The following is an 18,398-nucleotide window of genomic DNA, read 5'->3' as shown; positions in this document are numbered from 1 at the left end:
CAGTGGAGACCATGACATAAGCAATAGAGGTGATGACAAGCAAACAAGGAATGAGATAAAGGCTCTTCAAGAGAAGATTGACACACTCCTTGCTGATAGGGCCACGCAAGCGCAGGTGAACTTTGTTGGCAACCCAAGCCAGGAGATACCTCCTACTGTCAATGAGGTTGAGGGTTTGGAAGGGCAAGAAGAATTGTGTTTCATCAACAGTAATGGTAGCTGGTACAAGAAGGAACCCAACTTTCAGTACAACAACTACCAACAGAAGCCCTATTCAAACAACCAGCAGAGTGGTTATCAGCCTTGAAACAACCAGCAGAGCAACTATCAGCCTCAGCAAAACTCCTCTCCTAGCTCCTCTGCCCCTCAACAGAGCAGCACTGATGCCTTACTGAAACAGATCTTGGAGTCTCAGACTAGAAGTGAGAAGCATGTGGGCTATGAGCTGAAGAACCTTCACTCCAAGATTGATGGGAGCTACAATGAGCTCAATAACAAATTCTCCCACCTTGCTTCTTCTGTCAAGAATTTGGAGAATCAGTTTGCTTCCATGAGCTCCCACCAGAACCGCCAGCAAGGATATCTACCTGGAAAGTCAGATCAAAACCCCAAGGAAGCAAAAGCTGTCACACTTAGGAGTGGTAAGCAGTTGACTCCTGTAATCCTCACCAAGGATGCTAAGAAACAAGGTGAGAAGGTGGCCATCAACCTAGATGATGAAGTGGTCATTGTTGATGAGAAGACAGATGATGAGATCTTGGAGAAGATTGAGAAAGATAAGGGTAAAGGAAAGGTTGGAGAAGAGAAGAAGACAACAAAAGATGGTGAATCTGCTGCTCCAGCAGGTGAGAGCTCTTCTGTCCCTCCTCCCTATGAATCCAAGCTTCCATTCCCTGGTAGATTCAAGAAGCAGCTGCTACAGAAGTACAAGGCTTTGTTTGAGAAGCAGATGAGTGAAGCTCAGGTTACAATGCCCATCATTGATGCTTTCATGCTGATTCCTCAATACAGCAAGTTCCTGAAAGATGCTGTAGCTGCTAAGAAGAAGGAGATGGAGGGCATGATGGTTCTGAGTCATGAGTGCAATGCCATCATTCAGAGGCTTGATGCTCCAGAGAAGCTAGAGGATCCAGGATGCTTTACACTACCTTGTGCTCTTGGACCTATGGTATTTGAGAAATGTCTCTGCGATTTGGGAGCTAGTGTCAACTTGATGCCTTTGTCTGTGGCAAAGAAGCTTGGCTTCACTCAATACAAGAAGTGTAGACTCTCTCTGGTGTTGGCTGATCGTTCAGTGAAGTACCCTGTGGGCATCCTAGAGAACCTCCCTGTGAAGATTGTAGGGTATGAGATACCTACAGATTTTGTGGTGCTTGAAATGGGTGAGGAGGCTCAAGACCCATTGATTCTTGGAAGGTCATTCTTAGCTACAGCAGGAGCTATTGTGAATGTGAAAGAAGGCAAGATTGACCTCCATTTGGGTAAGGAGAACACCCTCCACATTGACATCAAGGAGAAAATGAGGTGCCCCACTGTGTTTGGACAAGCCTTCATCATCGAAGAAATGGGCCCTCCTGCTGATGATCACCTTGGTGAGCTACCACCCGAGGAAGATGAGGTGTTAACTCCACTTTCTGCACCTACTCCAGCCTGATCCAAAGGAGGCAAAGTCAAGCTAGAGACTTAAAACAAGCTCACTTGGGAGGAAGTCCCATGAGTATCCTTGTATATATTGCATTAGTATTTACATTTTCATCTTACTGCATAAAACAATGGGAAAATGAAGTTGTGTGTAGGTGTGGAGCAGAAACTCGGACATCAGAGCGAGGTCTCCGCAGCGAAGTCACGAGGTCGCTCCAGCTGGGAGCGACCTGCCGCAGCGACCCCTACACCTCGCTCCCGTCTCAGGTAACTGGAAACTTCCCTTCTCCCATCTTTTCTTTGCATTTTAGAATTTCATTGGGTACCTCACTCACACAGAGACTGTGTGATTTAAGTGTGGGGGAGGTACCAAGTATTTGATCATGTTTGTTTCCATGATTTTGAGTCTCATGCATTGCATATTACATTCTTATTTGCATAGAAAAATCCAAAAAAAAAAAAAAAATTTGAAAAACACAAAAAGAATCATTTAGTTGCATCATTTGCATTTTTAGGATTGAGTCTAGAAGCATATAGGTTGCATTCATGCATTAGGGGGATTTCAACCTTGTAAAGAGCTCATGCTAAGTACTGAATTTGTTGACCTTTGTAATCATGACAAGTAGCTTGAGCACCCTTTGGAAAGCTTGTAAACTTCGCGCCTTGAATGTTCCTCTTGAAACTCATTTGACTGTTGATACTCTCTCTTTGAAGTAAGCTCCTGTTTTAATGTCTCTTGCATATGGTCCCTTGTGTACTAAGTCATGGATATACACACTTGAATTGTCCCATCTGTTTTACCAATCTTTTTGACAAACTCAAGTGGTACTCCACTCCCAAAACCCATACCTCCTTTTTAAACCATCATTATTTGTTGAGTGAGGCCTTTTTGGAAAGCTTTACATGTGCATAATATTGAGAGTATTGGGAACGACAATGCTTAGTCTCCATTCTTGCTAGATTAGTCACTCTATTGTCTAGCTATAGGAAGGGGGTGAGTGTTGTGATTGTGATTTGGGAATATGAAAGGTTTGACTCTTTGTGCTTAAATGATTAGTCTTTTTAGGAAAAGTGGAGAAGTATCTAGCTCTTATTGTGAAAAGTCTTGGCCCCCAAATATAAAAAAAAAAAAGGGGAAAAAAAGAGAATAAAAAGGGGGCTAGCAAAGTTGTTAGGAGCTCAGATTTGTTTTAAAATTGTGAAAATCCCTTGTTGATTTCAAAAAGAAAGAGTCTGATGTGAAAAATGTTCTTGGGATCTTTTGGTGAAAGATGTGAGTTGGGTTTGATATTGAGGAATAATTGAATATCTTGTGTGTTTGGGAAAGGGTAGAACAATGGAGATTGAGCATTGTATGCATGAGTTGATCCCTTTCTTAGATATATTATGTGTAATGTTGAAGCTACTTTGTTTTGAGAGTAAACCACCTTAAAAGATCATTTTGAACCTCTGATTTCACTTGCATTAAAGCCTTTGTCTTACCAAACCAAATGACTTGGACCAGTTGACCATTTGTGAGATGTCTATTGAGTTTGCTTCATAAATGTTAGAGAGATGTGGATTTGTGGTTTGTAGATGCATGGTTAATGAGTGTAGAGATCAAAGGAGCTGAGATAGGCTTAGAGAAGTTAGAGATGGATAAAATCTTTGCTCTTGCTATTTGGTATGATTATGCAAGGTTGTTAGGTTGAGAACTAAGAAGAGTTTCTTTTGGTTATGAGTCCCCATTTTCAAACTTTTTCTCCTTGGTTCTTGAAAGTTTACTTGTGGACAAGTAAAGGACTAGTGTGGGGAGTTGATGTCTTGCATATTTCCATTGTTTTATCTTCATATTCACATGCATTTTGATCATCAAAGGCATCATCTAGGCATATCTAGGATGCATGTCATTGCACATGTCCTTATCAGGTGTTGGAGATGCAACATGGTGATCATGGAAGGTTTGAGAGGTGTTTTAGAAGCAAGAGTGATGGTCCAGCTCGTGTGCCTATTTCACTAAGTGTTGTAGCGGCCTTTTGCGTCCACAGCGGCCTTGTGTCACGGTGTCATTATGCCGCTGCGAAACCAAGTGTTGGATAATAAAATTGCGTACGCTCAATCGGTTTCCCGCAGCGGTTCCTGAAGCCGCCACGTTACAATCATGGAGAAAATGAGGCTAAGTGTCCCAGCGGCTTTTGGGCACAGCGGCCTTGAGGCCATGAGTCAGGATACCGCTCCACGTCGAGAGCCAGCGGCCTTGTTACCCACAGCGGCATAGTGGCCTGTCATCAAGCCGCTGTGCACCGTGTTTTACGTTAAATTACTATTTTGCCCTATACGATTTACACACTCTAAACCTATGTTTAAGTTATCATTTTGTAGCCACCAGGCAGATGATCTTTGGTACTGGGAAAACATCAAACTATTGGAGATCAATCTCTTTTTGGATCATTGATCCTTTGTTCTTATTTCATTTCTTGTTGATTTCTTTCTCTGTTTATGATCAATCTGAAATCCAATATGGGTTAAAGAATGATCATGGGGATTAGTGAGTAATCACCTTTTGGATTCATGGGTTAGGGTGATTAAGGGTGATTAGGCTAGTTCTAGGATGTTTTAGGTATAGATCATACTTGTTCCTTGCTAGTAGAGTGATCTTAATGCATCATTTGAGTAGGCCACTCAAAGGGTGATCTCTAGGCATTTCTCACCCGACAGGTGTTTGATGAAATGCCTGAGTCAACTCTCCTAGGCTTTTAGTGTACTTTGCCAAAGACATTTGTTGTTAAAGATGCTAAGATAGCTAATAGACTTGTTAGTAATGATTGCTTGCATGTTATTCAACCAAAGACATTTGATGTTTGAGATATGTTAGCAAATGAGCATTCATCTAGACATAGAGCTTGCTTAGAATTGTGTCTAGGCTTAAGGTTGATAGTTTGATTTATCATTTTCATTCCTTAGATCGAAACTTGATCACCCAAGGTCTAAATCTTATACCCATGAGTTCTCCTTTCCAATAGCTTAAAAGTATCATTTCTGTTTCTTGCATTCTAGTTTTAGTTTAAAAGCCATCCAATTCACTGATTGCACTTAGATTAGGCAAATACTTGCATTCTCTCTGCATTTGAATCCCTCAGAACTGGTTCGACAATTTACTTCCAATGTACTATCATTTGACTTAGGAGCCTCAAAACTCCTATCATCAAATTGGCGCCGTTGCCGGGGCTAGCAAAGTTGTTAGGAGCTCAGATTTGTTTTAAAATTGTGAAAAAATCCCTTGTTGATTTCAAAAAGAAAGAGTCTGATGTGAAAAATGTTCTTGGGATCTTTTGGTGAGAGATGTGAGTTGGGTTTGACATTGAGGAATAATTGAATATCTTGTGTGTTTGGGAAAGGGTAGAACAATGGAGATTGAGCATTGTATGCATGAGTTGATCCCTTTCTTAGATATATTATGTGTAATGTCGAAGCTACTTTGTTTTGAGAGTAAACCACCTTAAAAGATCATTTTGAACCTCTGATTTCACTTGCATTAAAGCCTTTGTCTTACCAAACCAAATGACTTGGACCAGTTGACCATTTGTGAGATGTCTATTGAGTTTGCTTCATAAATGTTCGAGAGATGTGGATTTGTGGTTTGTAGATGCATGGTTAATGAGTGTAGAGATCAAAGGAGCTGAGATAGGCTTAGAGAAGTTAGAGATGGATAAAATCTTTGCTCTTGCTATTTGGTATGATTATGCAAGGTTGTTAGGTTGAGAACTAAGAAGAGTTTCTTTTGGTTATGAGTCCCCATTTTCAAACTTTTTCGCCTTGGTTCTTGAAAGTTTACTGTGTGGACAAGTAAAGGACTAGTGTGGAAGAGTTGATGTCTTGCATATTTCCATTGTTTTATCTTCATATTCACATGCATTTTGATCATCAAAGGCATCATCTAGGCATATCTAGGATGCATTTCATTGTACATGTCCTTATCAGGTGTTGGAGATGCAACATGGTGATCATGGAAGGTTTGAGAGGTGTTTTAGAAGCAAGAGTGATGGTCCAGCTCGTGTGCCTATTTCACTAAGTGTTGCAGCGGCCTTTTGCGTCCACAGCGGCCTTGTGTCACGGTGTCATTATGCCGCTGCGAAACCAAGTGTTGGATAATAAAATTGCGTACGCTCAATCGGTTTCCCGCAGCAGTTCCTGAAGCCGCCACGTTACAATCATGGAGAAAATGAGGCTAAGTGTCCCAGCGGCTTTTGGGCACAGCGGCCTTGAGGCCATGAGTCAGGATACCGCTCCACGTCGAGAGCCAGCGGCCTTGTTACCCACAGCGGCATAGTGGCCTGTCATCAAGCCGCTGTGCACCGTGTTTTACGTTAAATTACTATTTTGCCCTCTACGATTTACACACTCTAAACCTATGTTTAAGTTATCATTTTGTAGCCACCAGGCAGATGATCTTTGGTACTGGGAAAACATCAAACTATTGGAGATCAATCTCTTTTTGGATCATTGATCCTTTGTTCTTATTTCATTTCTTGTTGATTTCTTTCTCTGTTTATGATCAACCTGAAATCCAATATGGGTTTAAGAATGATCATGGGGATTAGTGAGTAATCACCTTTTGGATTCATGGGTTAGGGTGATTAAGGGTGATTAGGCTAGTTCTAGGATGTTTTAGGTATAGATCATACTTGTTCCTTGCTAGTAGAGTGATCTTAATGCATCATTTGAGTAGGCCACTCAAAGGGTGATCTCTAGGCATTTCTCACCCGACAGGTGTTTGATGAAATGCCTGAGTCAACTCTCCTAGGCTTTTAGTGTACTTTGCCAAAGACATTTGTTGTTAAAGATGCTAAGATAGCTAATAGACTTGTTAGTAATGATTGCTTGCATGTTATTCAACCAAAGACATTTGATGTTTGAGACATGTTAGCAAATGAGCATTCATCTAGACATAGAGCTTGCTTAGAATTGTGTCTAGGCTTAAGGTTGATAGTTTGATTTATCATTTGCATTCCTTAGATCGAAACCAGATCACCCAAGGTCTAAATCCCTATACCCATGAGTTCTCCTTTCCAATAGCTTAAAAGTATCATTTCTGTTTCTTGCATTCTAGTTTTAGTTTAAAAGCCATCCAATTCACTGATTGCACTTAGATTAGGCAAATACTTGCATTCTCTCTTCATTTGAATCCCTTAGAACTGGTTCGACGATTTACTTCCACTGTACTATCATTTGACTTAGGAGCCTCAAAACTCCTATCATCAAATTGGCGCCGTTGCCAAATTTTGAGTTTGATTTTAACATTGAGATTTAGTCATTTGCTTGAGACTAAGTCATTTTTATTTTTGTAAGTTACTGATTCTCTTCTTCACTCTTTGTGATTTTCAGGTGTATGAACTTGAGGAGCAAGGGTACATCAAACCTTGTTCCAAGAGCCGCAGACATCAGAGCTTTAGAGAGAGAGTGTGCTAGAAAAAGAAGAGAAGAAGAGCAACAAGCTTTACTGCAGACACAGGAAGCTGAGATGGCTGATCCACAAAATCCTCTGAACCCCAATGGAGTAAACAATGCTCCACAAGGGCCCCAACAGCGACCAGCTCGCCCCATTGGCACTTATGACTGCTCCAACATCCATGGTCCTAGACTTTGAATCCGAGCACCAGCTGTGGCTGCTAACAATTTTGAGATCAAGTCAGGACTGCTAAACTGCATAGAGAACAACAAGTATCATGGTCTGGCTGTGGAGGACCCATTTGATCACTTGGATAAGTTCGACAGCTACTGTGGTATATCAAAGACTAATGGTGTGTCAGAGGATGCTTTAAAGCTCAAGCTATTCCCTTTCTCTTTGGGGGATAAGGCACGTCAATGGGAGAAGTCTCTACCAAGTGACTCCATCACCACTTGGGAAGACTGCAAAAGGGCATTCTTGGAGAAGTTCTTCTCTACCTCAAGAACTTCTAAGTTGAGGAATGAGATCTCCAGTTTCCAACAGAAGAACTTGGAAGGATTCAGTGAAGCTTGGGAGAGATTCAATGGTTATCAAGCTCAGTGCCTACACCATGGATTCTCTAAGGAGAGCTTGCTGAGCACATTCTACAGAGGTGCTCTTCCTAAGTACAGAGCCAGACTGGATACAGCTAGCAATGGGTTCTTTTTGGGGAGAACTGAGGAAGAGGCAGAGGCTCTGGTTGACAACATGGTTAAGAGTGATGTAGTCTACAGTGGAGACCATGACAGAAGCAGTAGAGGTGATGACAAGCAAACAAGGAATGAGATAAAGGCTCTTCAAGAGAAGATTGACACACTCCTTGCTGATAGGGCCACGCAAGCGCAGGTGAACTTTGTTGGCAACCCAAGCCAGGAGATACCTCCTACTGTCAATGAGGTTGAGGGTTTGGAAGGGCAAGAAGAATTGTGTTTCATCAACAGTAATGGTAGCTGGTACAAGAAGGAACCCAACTTTCAGTACAACAACTACCAACAGAAGCCCTATTCAAACAACCAGCAGAGTGGTTATCAGCCTCGAAACAACCAGCAGAGCAACTATCAGCCTCAGCAAAACTCCTCTCCTAGCTCCTCTGCCCCTCAACAGAGCAGCACTGATGCCTTACTGAAACAGATCTTGGAGTCTCAGACTAGAAGTGAGAAGCATGTGGGCTATGAGCTGAAGAACCTTCACTCCAAGATTGATGGGAGCTACAATGAGCTCAATAACAAATTCTCCCACCTTGCTTCTTCTGTCAAGAATTTGGAGAATCAGTTTGCTTCCATGAGCTCCCACCAGAACCGCCAGCAAGGATATCTACCTGGAAAGTCAGATCAAAACCCCAAGGAAGCAAAAGCTGTCACACTTAGGAGTGGTAAGCAGTTGACTCCTGTAACCCTCACCAAGGATGCTAAGAAACAAGGTGAGGAGGTGGCCATCAACCTAGATGATGAAGTGGTCATTGTTGATGAGAAGACAGATGATGAGATCTTGGAGAAGATTGAGAAAGATAAGGGTAAAGGAAAGGTTGGAGAAGAGAAGAAGACAACAAAAGATGGTGAATCTGCTGCTCCAGCAGGTGAGAGCTCTTCTGTCCCTCCTCCCTATGAACCCAAGCTTCCATTCCCTGGTAGATTCAAGAAGCAGCTGCTACAGAAGTACAAGGCTTTGTTTGAGAAGCAGATGAGTGAAGCTCATGTTACAATGCCCATCATTGATGCTTTCATGCTGATTCCTCAATACAGCAAGTTCCTGAAAGATGCTGTAGCTGCTAAGAAGAAGGAGATGGAGGGCATGATGGTTCTGAGTCATGAGTGCAATGCCATCATTCAGAGGCTTGATGCTCCAGAGAAGCTAGAGGATCCAGGATGCTTCACACTACCTTTTGCTCTTGGACCTATGGTATTTGAGAAATGTCTCTGCGATTTGGGAGCTAGGGTCAGCTTGATGCCTTTGTCTGTGGCAAAGAAGCTTGGCTTCACTCAATACAAGAAGTGTAGACTCTCTCTGGTAATGGCTGATCGTTCAGTGAAGTACCCTGTGGGCATCCTAGAGAACCTCCCTGTGAAGATTGTAGGGTATGAGATACCTACAGATTTTGTGGTGCTTGAAATGGGTGAGGAGCCTCAAGACCCATTGATTTTTGGAAGGTCATTCTTAGCTACAGCAGGAGCTATTGTGAATGTGAAAGAAGGCAAGATTGACCTCCATTTGGGTAAAGAGAACACCCTCCACTTTGACATCAAGGAGAAAATGAGGAGCCCCACTGTGTTTGGACAAGCCTTCATCATCGAAGAAATGGGCCCTCCTGCTGATGATTGATATTCGTGTTCACGCACACCAATTAACCTAATGTGCACACTACCACAATAGAATGGTATGTCGATGTAGCACTTTAGGATCGAATCCACAGAGACCAACTCTTACACTTTATTTCTATTGGATCAATACTTAGCTAAAACAAATATGGGGTTTTGTTTTGAGGGTAACGTGCAAAGCAAGTAAAATAATATAAATGAGAATTCAATTTAAAGAGAAGCCAGCCTAGGGTTACTTCATCGGGTGTTAATACTTGTGAGCTAAACAATTATTCAAGTGCTAATAAGAACAGTCTAGAACTCGGATCACTCAAGTAGAACAGTCCACTGTCGTGGTACTGCTCCCTATGCTGATCGATCTCACCGTCTAACTGTCGTTGAGGTGAGAAGCGACAACAAGCAATAGAGATCAAGTCCGATAGGTTCACAGAACACCCTAATATCTACTTTCGCTGATTAGGGATGCAATGCTCATTCAAAACAGATCTAGCAACCTAAGCACTTTTGATGATCAGATTAAACCTATGATCTAACATTAAGCGGCCAGTTTAATGCAAGCAGTAAGAACCGTTATGAATGAAGACAATCAATGGATTCACTTATCTATGTTTAGCTCACGAAATCAACACCCTAGAACCCTAGACAAGCTAGCCGACTACTCAGCCATGAACAGAGAAAACACAGAGTTCATAGATGAATAATACTGCATAAATATAACAGAAACAAAGAGAGGGTTCAGGATGATCTTCTCTATGGAGAGAGAGATGTAGCCTTCTCCCTTTACAATCAGCAAATCCAATGGTTTCTTGTGTCTAGAATAGCGTAGAATGATAATGAGAAAACAGAAAATATGATATATCAAAGCCACAGGCGGCTGGGAGAGAAAAATAGGATAATTAGGGCAAATCCCGAGATGTTGTATTTTCCTTATTCGTCGGGAACAACCGCGGGATCACTCCGTCTGCTTGTTCCGCTTGATCGGGAACAGTCATCAGACTGTTCTGCGTGAAAATCACCAAACTGCACTGTTTTCTGCTTCTTTTGTTTCAGCAGGTCCATCTCCCATCCAGTGCAACTCCAGACCTGTAATGACTCGAAAAGGACTAGAAAGACTCGATAAAGACTTGAAAACCAATTAGAAAACATATATACAATGATGTATAAAACACCATATATCAATTCCCCCAGACTTAGATCCTTGTTTGTCCTCGAACAAGACCAAGTATCAAGAACAGGGAGAAAGGTTTGAAAGTGTGGGAACTCTCCTATTCTCAGCAACCATACCTTAACCACGAATCTCTGAACCATACAAGCAGTAAAACTATGACAACACACCCTTACCAGAACCCCACTGACTGCTGTTCGAAAATCGGCTTCATACTCTACATCTCAAACCTGAAAAAGCAACACTATCGAGACAGAACTCCCTACATTCATTTAAGAGCAGCGTGAGCTTCTCATCACAGGCACTATTCAGGGTAGACGGACTAGGTGTGGAACAGGCTAATTTTATGGTGGAGCTAAAGAGTATTTAGGGGCTACCAACTTTTCGTAGTGGATGCAGATATCGCGCAAAATAGTCGTGAGAGGACGGCTCCATTGATGTCCACAGCCCCTTACTCATTTTGCTAACTCAGGAGCGACTGTTCTTTTCGTTCGGGAACAATCATCAGACTGCTCCGCTCATCTGTCTGCTCCTCATCCCTTCAAATTGATACCTACTCTTCTGCTTGACCTTTCCAGTGGCTCATGTATCCTGAATTCTTCTCCTTCTCCATCACCATATGCTAAACAAAATGAAAGATTTTTTTTTTTTTTTTTTTTTTAGATGGTGGGGTGACGAAGAAGGAGGTAACATGTGATGTTTGGATTGCCACTGGTGGTTCTTCTGGTTCAAATCATTCTGGTTCTCCACCCATGTTCTTGCACAGCTCATTGGTTATGGAGCGGTTGCTCCCTTAATCTGCTTGTTCTCCTTTTGACTGAATCTGCGCAGCAGTAACGAGTAAGAGGCTGCGTCGATCCTTTCCTCTCCGACCTTTTTGCACATATCTGCACATATAACACTGAAAAACAAATGCATGAAGGTGGAATAAAGGCTAAGGTTCAGGGTGGGAACTAGCTAAAGATGAGCTAGCCACTCAGGAACAACAAGATGGATAGAAAGAATAAGAAGTCCTGAGTGTAGTTCTCGTTTCCCTGATCTAGTGCCCATAACAAGAAGAATTTCAGTCAAGATTAGGTTCAAGTTATTTGGAGTTAAGTCTACCCAGTGTAACCTGATCGGCTGAGAACTTCTGGAGAATCAAGTGAGATATGTCAGGGTGTTCCGGGTCCACATGTGTGTCTTTCGCCACTGCTAAGGTCACTGAATAAGACAACTAAAGCACGAGGTGGTTAGTGATCAACACAGAATAAGGTCCTAATTCCCACAAAACTTTGACTGACTCGATCCTAAAAACTGACTCAAACTGACTCAAGAGAAAAACAAAAGAAAGAAACGAGTTAGTAAACGACGAAGACCCTCCCCCAGACTTACTTCACAACGTCTCGGTGTGAAAATAAATCAGAGAGAAGGTGAAAACAAGAATTTACAATTTTTTTTTTGGTCGAGATACTTACCTGGAGCGGGTGCTCCGAAAAATTCTGGGTGTTCTGTCGCCAGATTTTCACCTGGGCGGTTGTTCTTGGCTCCTGCAGAACAGGGAGCTCCGTTTCTGCAACCCAGAATTTTTCGAAGTATCTCAAATTTTTCTGCTTTTTGACCTGAAACTCAATAAACTAAAACGAAAATAAGCAAACAAAAACAAAACCAAGTTATATTTACACTTACCAGTGGGTTGCCTCCCACCAAGCGCTTGGTTAAAGTCACTAGCTTGACTTGGTGACAGGGATCAGTCGGGTTGAGCATGAGGGCTTGTTCCAAAACAAGCTCCACAATCAGACATGTTCAGCTTCAAAACTCTGCTCAACAACCCTTTCACAGCAGCTTCTCCTTTCTCTTTCAGCTCATCTGTGAGAATAACTCTGACCTTGGAGAAAGGTTTAGAAGTACCCTTGCACTTTACCTCATATTCAATGGATTTCTCATCACACATGCAAGGTATCAAAGTCATGGTAGGATCTCTCCTGGCCCTTTTCTTCTGGACTTTTACATTCACCTTAGCATTCCCACTGAGTGTATGGGTATCAGTGTGAGGATCTCCATCCTGGACTTCCTTGATCTCACTGTTTTTCTCAAGCTCCTTCCTTGGAACAACCTTCAGCTTTTCTCCACTGAACACTGAGATGCAAGAGGCGTGTAGTTTCTGAAATCTGGTGGGAACAGCCTGATAGAAGACATTCTTGTTGATGTGGGAGAAGGAGACTCTCTTATTAGGCATATCAACGATCGCTCCCACTGTAGCCATAAATGTCCTTCCTAAGATCAAAGGCATCTCATGATCCTTGTTCATCTCAACAACCTGAAATTCAGTATGGAGAACACAGTCCCCAACTTGGACAAGAAGGTTGCGAATGGTGCCATAAGGAACTGCTCTGGAAGAGTTTGCAAAAGTCAGAGTCACCTTAGAAGGCTCAACATCAGCAATGCCTAACTTGTCTACAATCGCCTTTGAGACAAGATTCACACAAGATCCAGAGTCACAAAGAGCTTCCTCAAATTCTACTCCAGCAATAGAACATGGAAAAGCAAATTTTCCAGGGTCATCAACCTTAGGCAACACCTTCAGGTGTCTAGGTGGAATCGGATAGGGAACCTTAGGAACATAGACTCGCACTGGTGGAATATCAGTAGATCCGTCGGGGGCGGGAGCAGTCGCGGGAGCAGTCGCCGGAGCAGTCACTCTAGAGCTAGCAGACTGCTCTATTCTCTGTTCTGCGCCCAGAACAGTCTCAGCGAACAGTTGTTCCGCTTGTTTTTCCTCAGATTTCTCACGGCTCTGCTCGGTTGCATTACAGTGCTCAACCCTAGGATTCATCACACTCTTTCCACGAATGATCTCTTGCTGCCTTTTAACAGTTTCAGCAGTTTGAGCAAGCTGAACATCAATCCTCTTTATGTGGTTGCTCACAGTATCATATTTTGAATTCAGCTCAGTGAACATGCTGTCCATCCTGGTATTGATGTCTACGGTAACCTGATTCAGTGCCTTGACCTGAAGTTGCTGGCTCTGGAGCATCTGCTGCATCATAATGTTCAGATTTTTCAGATCATCCGGCGGACTGTTCCCTGCAGTTGGAGCACTCGCGGCTGGAACAGCTTGCTGATTGCTCTGCGGGGTGGTGTTCTGATACCCAGATCCTTGTGCCTGGTTGTTCTGCAGTAGCTGATCGACCTTAGCTGTTAGCTCATCAATTTTCTGGGTGTGTACACTGTTCCCTTTCTTGGAGCGGTTGCTCTCCTGATTCTCATTGGCTGAGCTAGCTGCCATGTTCTCAATCAGCTGGAGCGCTCCATCAGTGGTCTGAGTCATGAAGTCTCCATTGCTCGAAGAGTTTAGAGCACCTTGGTATTTCCAGTCCACCCCATCATAGAAAATGCCCAGGAGGTAATCATCATCAAATCCATGGTGAGGACATTCTCTCTGGTAGTCATTGAAGCGCTCCCATGCGTCACAAAAAGGCTCATCATGGAGCTGTCTGAATGAGGTGATCTTGTTCCTCAATGTAGCTGTTCTCGCCTTAGAGTAGAAATGGTTGAGGAACGCTGATCGGACCTGTTCCCACGAAGTGAGAGAGCCGGTAGGGAGAGAGTTCAACCACCGTGCAGCTTTTCCATCAAGAGAGAATGGGAATAGCATGCACTTGATGTAGTCTGGTGGCACACCATTCGCACGAGTGAAACTGCAGACTTTTTCGAAATTCTCAATATGCTCCATTGGAATTTCTGCAGAGAAACCAGAGAACACTTTTCGCTGCACCAGATCAATCAGAGCAGGCTTGATCTCGAAGTCCTGCCTGGTGCAGAGTGGAGGAACAATGGCAGAGCGCGTAGTAGGAATGTTCCGCGGAAGGTTTCTCTCCCCGATTGGAACAGTCTGCGCTGCTTGTTCCTGCCGCGCGAGAGCAGCCTGTTGAGCAGATTGTTCTGCAGCTGCTTGCTGAGCTTGGATGGTCTGCTGCATCTGAAGCATCTGCTGTTGCATCAGTTGCATTGCTGCAGCGAGATCATCCTGATGGCCGTGATCACCCATGGTGGTGTTGGTTGGCCTTGATTGTTGTATGTTCTGTTTTTCTAAACCTTGCGATCTCCTGCAACAAAGAGAAAAGAGCAAGTTAGAGGTCTTAGACTAAATAAATAACCGAAAAATAAAGGTAAAAAGATGGTCCCCGGCAACGGCGCCAAATTGATATTCGTGTTCACGCACACCAATTAACCTAATGTGCACACTACCACAATCGAATGGTATGTCGATGTAGCACTTTAGGATCGAATCCACAGAGACCAACTCTTACACTTTATTTCTATTGGATCAATACTTAGCTAAAACAAATATGGGGTTTTGTTTTGAGGGTAACATGCAAAGCAAGTAAAATAATATAAATGAGAATTCAATTTAAAGAGAAGCCAGCCTAGGGTTACTTCATCGGGTGTTAATACTTGTGAGCTAAACAATTATTCAAGTGCTAATAAGAACAGTCTAGAACTCGGATCACTCAAGTAGAACAGTCCACTGTCGTGGTACTGCTCCCTATGCTGATCGATCTCACCGTCTAACTGTCGTTGAGGTGAGAAGCGACAACAAGCAATAGAGATCAAGTCCGATAGGTTCACAGAACACCCTAATATCTACTTTCGCTGATTAGGGATGCAATGCTCATTCAAAACAGATCTAGCAACCTAAGCACTTTTGATGATCAGATTAAACCTATGATCTAACATTAAGCGGCCAGTTTAATGCAAGCAGTAAGAACAGTTATGAATGAAGATAATCAATGGATTCACTTATCTATGTTTAGCTCACGAAATCAACACCCTAGAACCCTAGACAAGCTAGCCGACTACTCAGCCATGAACAGAGAAAACACAGAGTTCATAGATGAATAATACTGCATAAATATAACAGAAACAAAGATAGGGTTCAGGATGATCTTCTCTATGGAGAGAGAGATGTAGCCTTCTCCCTTTACAATCAGCAAATCCAATGGTTTCTTGTGTCTAGAATAGCGTAGAATGATAATGAGAAAACAGAAAATATGATATATCAAAGCCACAGGCGGCTGGGAGAGAAAAATAGGATAATTAGGGCAAATCCCGAGATGTTGTATTTTCCTTATTCGTCGGGAACAACAGCGGGATCACTCCGTCTGCTTGTTCCGCTTGATCGGGAACAGTCATCAGACTGTTCTGCGTGAAAATCACCAAACTGCACTGTTTTCTGCTTCTTTTGTTCCAGCAGGTCCATCTCCCATCCAGTGCAACTCCAGACCTGTAATGACTCGAAAAGGACTAGAAAGACTCGATAAAGACTTGAAAACCAATTAGAAAACATATATACAATGATGTATAAAACACCATATATCAATGATCACCTTGGTGAGCTACCACCCGAGGAAGATGGGGTGTTAACTCCACTTTCTGCACCTACTCCAGCCTGATCCAAAGGAGGCAAAGTCAAGCTAGAGACTTAAAACAAGCTCACTTGGGAGGAAGTCCCATGAGTATCCTTGTATATATTGCATTAGTATTTACATTTTCATCTTACTGCATAAAACAATGGGAAAATGAAGTTGTGTGCAGGTGTGGAGCAGAAACTCGGACATCAGAGCGAGGTCTCCGCAGCGAAGTCACGAGGTCGCTCCAGCTGGGAGCGACCTGCCGCAGCGACCCCTACACCTCGCTCCCGTCTCAGGTAACTGGAAACTTCCCTTCTCCCATCTTTTCTTTGCATTTTAGAATTTCATTGGGTACCTCACTCACACAGAGACTGTGTGATTTAAGTGTGGAGGAGGGTACCAAGTATTTGATAATGTTTGTTTCCATGATTTTGAGTCTCATGCATTGCATATTACATTCTTATTTGCATAGAAAAATCCAAAAAAAAATAAAAAAATTTGAAAAACACAAAAAGAATCATTTAGTTGCATCATTTGCATTTTTTAGGATTGAGTCTAGAAGCATATATGTTGCATTCATGCATTAGGGGGATTTCAACCTTGTAAAGAGCTCATGCTAAGTACTGAATTTGTTGACCTTTGTAATCATGACAAGTAGCTTGAGCACCCTTTGGAAAGCTTGTAAACTTCGCGCCTTGAATGCTCTTCTTGAAACTCATTTGACTGTTGATACTCTCTCTTTGAAGTAAGCTCCTGTTTTAATGTCTCTTGCGTATGGTCCCTTGTGTACTAAGTCATGGATATACACACTTGAGTTGTCCCATCTGTTTTACCAATCTTTTTGACAAACTCAAGTGGTACTCCACTCCCAAAACCCATACCTCCTTTTTAAACCATCATTATTTGTTGAGTGAGGCCTTTTTGGAAAGCTTTACATGTGCATAATGTTGAGAGAAATTGGGAACGACAATGCTTAGTCTCCATTCTTGCTAGATTAGTCACTCTATTGTCTAGCTATAGGAAGGGGGTGAGTGTTGTGATTGTGATTTGGGAATATGAAAGGTTTGGCTCTTTGTGCTTAAATGATTAGTCTTTTTGGGAAAAGTGGAGAAGTATCTAGCTCTTATTGTGAAAAGTCTTGGCCCCAAATATAAAAAAAAAAAAGGGAAAAAAAAAGAATAAAAGGGGGCTAGCAAAGTTGTTAGGAGCTCAGATTTGTTTTAAAATTGTGAAAATCCCTTGTTAATTTCAAAAAGAAAGAGTCTGATGTGAAAAATGTTCTTGGGATCTTTTGGTGAGAGATGTGAGTTGGGTTTGACATTGAGGAATAATTGAATATCTTGTGTGTTTGGGAAAGGGTAGAACAATGGAGATTGAGCATTGTATGCATGAGTTGATCCCTTTCTTAGATATATTATGTGTAATGTCGAAGCTACTTTGTTTTGAGGAGTAAACTACCTTAAAAGATCATTTTGAACCTCTGATTTCACTTGCATTAAAGCCTTTGTCTTACCAACCAAATGACTTGGACCAGTTGACCATTTGTGAGATGTCTATTGAGTTTGCTTCATAAATGTTAGAGAGATGTGGATTTGTGGTTTGTAGATGCATGGTTAATGAGTGTAGAGATCAAAGGAGCTGAGATAGGCTTAGAGAAGTTAGAGATGGATAAAATCTTTGCTCTTGCTATTTGGTATGATTATGCAAGGTTGTTAGGTTGAGAACTAAGAAGAGTTTCTTTTGGTTATGAGTCCCCATTTTCAAACTTTTTCTCCTTGGTTCTTGAAAGTTTACTTGTGGACAAGTAAAGGACTAGTGTGGGGGAGTTGATGTCTTGCATATTTTCATTGTTTTATCTTCATATTCACATGCATTTTGATCATCAAAGGCATCATCTAGACATATCTAGGATGCATTTCATTGCACATGTCCTTATCAGGTGTTGGAGATGCAACATGGTGATCATGGAAGGTTTGAGAGGTGTTTTAGAAGCAAGAGTGATGGTCCAGCTCGTGTGCCTATTTCACTAAGTGTTGCAGCGGCCCTTTGCGTCCACAGCGGCCTTGTGTCACGGTGTCATTATGCCGCTGCGAAACTAAGTGTTGGATAATAAAATTGCGTACGCTCAATCGGTTTCCCGCAGCGGTTCCTGAAGCCGCCACGTTACAATCATGGAGAAAATGAGGCTAAGTGTTCCAGCGGCTTTTGGGCACAGCGGCCTTGAGGCCATGAGTCAGGATACCGCTCCACGGCGAGAGCCAGCGGCCTTGTTACCCACAGCGGCATAGTGGCCTGTCATCAAGCCGCTGTGCACCGTGTTTTATGTTAAATTACTATTTTGCCCTCTACGATTTACACACTCTAAACCTATGTTTAAGTTATCATTTTGTAGCCACCAGGCAGATGATCTTTGGTAC

At 42.4% G+C, this 18,398-nt stretch overlaps 2 non-coding genes across 2 annotated transcripts; one reads left to right on the top strand and one right to left on the bottom strand.

Annotated features, from left to right (window-relative positions):
• Positions 1-7,579: 7,579 nt before the first annotated feature.
• LOC130499340 (small nucleolar RNA R71) lies at positions 7,580-7,686 on the bottom strand. The gene has a single exon (XR_008938219.1). It is a non-coding gene; the product is annotated as a small nucleolar RNA R71 (small nucleolar RNA).
• Positions 7,687-13,986: 6,300 nt separating this feature from the next.
• Positions 13,987-14,093, top strand: LOC130499345 (small nucleolar RNA R71). The gene has a single exon (XR_008938224.1). It is a non-coding gene; the product is annotated as a small nucleolar RNA R71 (small nucleolar RNA).
• The last annotated feature ends 4,305 nt before the right edge of the window (positions 14,094-18,398 follow it).

The sequence above is a fragment of the Raphanus sativus genome, chromosome 8, assembly GCF_000801105.2.
Source record: "Raphanus sativus cultivar WK10039 chromosome 8, ASM80110v3, whole genome shotgun sequence".
Classification (NCBI taxonomy): Eukaryota; Viridiplantae; Streptophyta; class Magnoliopsida; order Brassicales; family Brassicaceae; genus Raphanus; species Raphanus sativus.
This window is presented reverse-complemented; position numbering and strand designations above follow the sequence as displayed.